General features: G+C 34.1%; 1 pseudogene; it reads right to left on the bottom strand.

The window, feature by feature from the left end:
• Window positions 1-2478: 2478 nt before the first annotated feature.
• On the bottom strand, window positions 2479-2552 carry LOC113300894 (annotated as a pseudogene).
• Between the last annotated feature and the right edge of the window lie 1401 nt (window positions 2553-3953).

Genomic DNA, 3953 nt, shown 5'->3' with positions numbered 1-3953 from the left:
TTTCTTTTTAGGTTTACTCTTTTTTTCTGGTTCATCATCGGCAATTACTGTAACAAAATTTAAGATTAAAAAAAAATAAATTCAAAAAAAACAAAATCAAACACTAACAGATGAAGCTAATGATAAATCTCACCGGGTTTTTTCTGTTTCTTCGACTTCATTTTTCCTTTTTCATCTGAAGCATCAAGAACAAAAATTAAAATCGAAAATCAAATAAAATCAAATGTACCGAATGCATGCAAGAATAAGATCGATTAAACTAGTTTTAGTACCTAATTTCTTCTCTTTTGATTTCTGAAGACGTGTTTTTGTCGGTGTTTCATCCATTTTGGTTCTACTGAATTCTAGGGTTAAGGTTTTTTAGAGTTTGAAATTGATTTTTAGGGTTTGATCAACTTCAATAATCAATCATCCTTTACAGTGTTTATGGAGGAATAGGAATAGAAAAACGGATGAAGAAAAAATGAGAAGAACGGATGAAGAAAAAATGAGAAGAAGAGAAAAGAAATGGTTCCGACCGTTTTTGGGAGTTAATAAAACTTCCCAGAACCGCTGAAGGGTAATTGAGGAACTCTGCACGTTTTTAAAAAATTTAAATAATATTGGGTGCGACTGTAGGGAAAAGTAATTCTGGACCTGGCGATAAGTTTAAAAAAAAATTCTGGGCCTGCGCTTCCCCATTCAAGAAAGGTACAAAGTATTCTGATTCTGTCGCATGTGTTCAAAATAATTATTTTGTCCAGGATAGTCCACACTACAGGCCTGGGTACGCATTCCGGAAGGGTCCCTCTCCTCGTTCACAAATTTTTGATAGGTGTCGGGCTTGGAATTGCTGGCCATAGAAAACGTCAAACTGACAGGAAACATAGCAAACGTCGGACTGACAGGAAACCGACATCTTGTTAGGTTGATATTTATCTCCCAAGATGATGGCGTTAAGATAAATACACTTTTTTTGGCTTTGCCAACGGTTAGAGTTTTGGCTTCGCTTCGATTACATGCTATTGAAGAGACCTTCTACATTGAAAATTTGTAAGCACTAACATTTCCCCGATGTCAAATCAAGGTTTGCAAAAATTAAAATCTCCCAGAACAATGAGATTTTCAATCTGGTGAGTATTCATTTTCCCGTAACTTGAAATTAGAGTGTACTTCTGCACTGTATTAATCGTCCGGAGATGGGCTTGGAGACATATGTATTGACATGAATCTAGCATTGGGTCATGATCTTAATTGATTCTTATATAAATTCGCCGGCAAGCTCAATATCCCCCAAGATCAGCTTGCGAATTTCAGAGACTGTTTGTATAAGCTTCTGACTAATTAAGTTATTATTAATGAACAATTGTCTTGACCACTAAGGTGTGCAGCAGTTAAAAGCGACCTATGACATGTCAGCAAATACAGTAAACAAACGATGCAATTGGCTCCTACATTATTGGAACCATTTTCTCCTCACCTATAATCAGTTACTAACCAATTTCCCAAATTGAATTGCAGTATAATTATTCCATTCAATGCAGTGAGTTATATCCCTGTTCTTTTGAGTATCTCCTCAATTGATGCAATTGGACGGTAACTTAGAGAACCGCCATCTCTTCGCTTATAAGAACGCTCCTATTCAACAAAGAGAAGATAGTTTGTGTAAGGTTACTGACCAATTCAAAAAATTGAATACAATAGTTTCCAGAAAATAAGATCTTCCGAACGAATGTAGAACACCATAGAGAAATGGAAGCTAAGCAGCAGAGAATTAGCAGGTGGAGGACCTTCTCTTTTGTACTGTAGAGAAAACACAACCACATATTATTGCAAGACCAAGAAAAGCAGTTCATCTGAGTGAAAGAATTACCAAGAACATCAACAGCAATGAGTACATATAACAGCCTTCTTTACACTATAGAACAAAAGCATCGCCCAACAGAACTCATGAAGAAGAAACCTATGCGTTTTACTTAGCTGTAGAATACATGAGCACGAAACAAAAACGAATGTGAGATCACTCTGCCTGTAATGACATCTAGTTATTATAAACCCCTTCCATTTGTAACTAACCAAAATAGAGAAAATAGTCCAACCAATACTGTGAACTATAACCTTGTTTCTGTTTTTTAAATGTTTCTGAAGCCAAACTAATTTTATCATGCCAAACTCCATGCGTCCATTTTGTGTAAAGGTTTGTGTCATTTGATATCCAAGAACTAAAACATAAACCTAACAAACATAACAGCGTCGAATGTTTGTTCTTACAGTCTATATCAGCAGGGTAAAATTGTAAATAAATTTTTGCTCAGATATTCTTATGGATCATTGAGACCTGACATCTGGCAAATACTTACTCCTCATTGCAACAAATCCGTAGAATTAATAGCAAATAGACATCACAGATATTAAACGAAATAATTGAATTCCAGCAAAGAAATTTTAAGGCATTCTAAATACCATTTATATATTTGGGTTGATTGATCGAATAATAAAGCGATCAGAACCATTCAAGAGTAACATCACAGAATTCAGTGGATTGACAGACCATGATTTTATCGCCATCTCGAATTTATATCAATCAATCTACACATAGAAGGGAAAAAAAGAATATAAATTGGATCTAAGGATTAGAAATGCAGAAACAAATTATATAAGAAATAATAGAGAGACGAAGAAACAAATTATATATCCAAAGAAATAATAGAGAGACGAAATGGAAAAGATACACCTTAGCTAATATAACTGAGTATCAATTGTTGCTCAGAAATTCTCAGAGGTTGTTTAACCATCACCGGACGACCGATGAGATCTAACATCTAGCACAGATTTGTTCCTCATTGCGAAAAATAGCTCATGATTTTTGGAAGGAAAAAGTTCCGTAGATGGATATGAATCAGAAAAACAGAATAAAACCATAACCATAATTCAGATGCAAGGATTCATGAATAAGAATATTTAATCTAGTTTCTACTGAGAAGATAATGTTAACCTGATAGGAATCATGTTAAAAACATATACTGCAATAATTATTTTAAATGTCTTTAGTAACACTGATTAGTATTTTCAAGCACTTCATATTTAACAAAAAGTAAGTGAAATAGAAAATCATACCCAAACTTTTGAATCGCTGACAGAAAACTTCCTTCCATTCACGAACAACAATCGAGAAAAACTAACAACTACCTTCATTTCCACCTGAGGCATGAAAATCTCCTGCGAAGAAAAAAAAAGTTCATCAAGATTCAAGATAAAAGAGTAAGTGAGTAAAAAAAAATTAAACTAAGCAACACAGGAGAAAGAAAAAAACCTACAACAGTATTCATACTGCTACGAAATCTGGTATGTCATCAAAGTGCAATTCTCAGCTCCAGTGGTAATGGACATGAATCTCATATGGACATGAACATACAGCAGCAAGTTTACTTTTAGCATCTCGGTGAGCAACATTTTCACCTTCAGTAAGTAGCTTCTGATATCATCCCAAGATAGATTATCACGATAACGCTCTTTTACTCTTTCAACGATATTTTAGCATCTACGATTAGTAAGTGATCATCATAAAATGCCAGAAAGACTAATGAAGGAGATGTGACTCACATGGGCTATCTTAAAAATTGCGTAGTAGCCTTCCTCTCCTGGATGCAATTCTATAAGAACAAATGTCATCCCGAAAAAAATTGGTATGAACCATATCTACTAAAAAATAACACGACAAATTGATATGCTCACACAATGTGCGCATCAGTATGCAAACAATAATGTATCCCCTAGTGCACATGAAGTTCAATACAGAGAAAACAAACAATAATCAAATAATCCTTTTACTCTCTTACTCAAATCAAAACATTGTCAATCAGTATTATTCTACTAAAGCGGCTCACTCACTCTACATAATCGACGTGTTTAAAATAAATCAAATCAAAACTTTAATCGAATCAAATTCATTTAAAATAAATCAAATCAATACT

This window comes from Papaver somniferum, chromosome 7 (genome assembly GCF_003573695.1).
Source record: "Papaver somniferum cultivar HN1 chromosome 7, ASM357369v1, whole genome shotgun sequence".
In the NCBI taxonomy this organism is placed as follows: Eukaryota; Viridiplantae; Streptophyta; class Magnoliopsida; order Ranunculales; family Papaveraceae; genus Papaver; species Papaver somniferum.
Note: the sequence above shows the minus strand (reverse complement) of the source record. Positions and strands in the feature narration are given on the sequence as shown.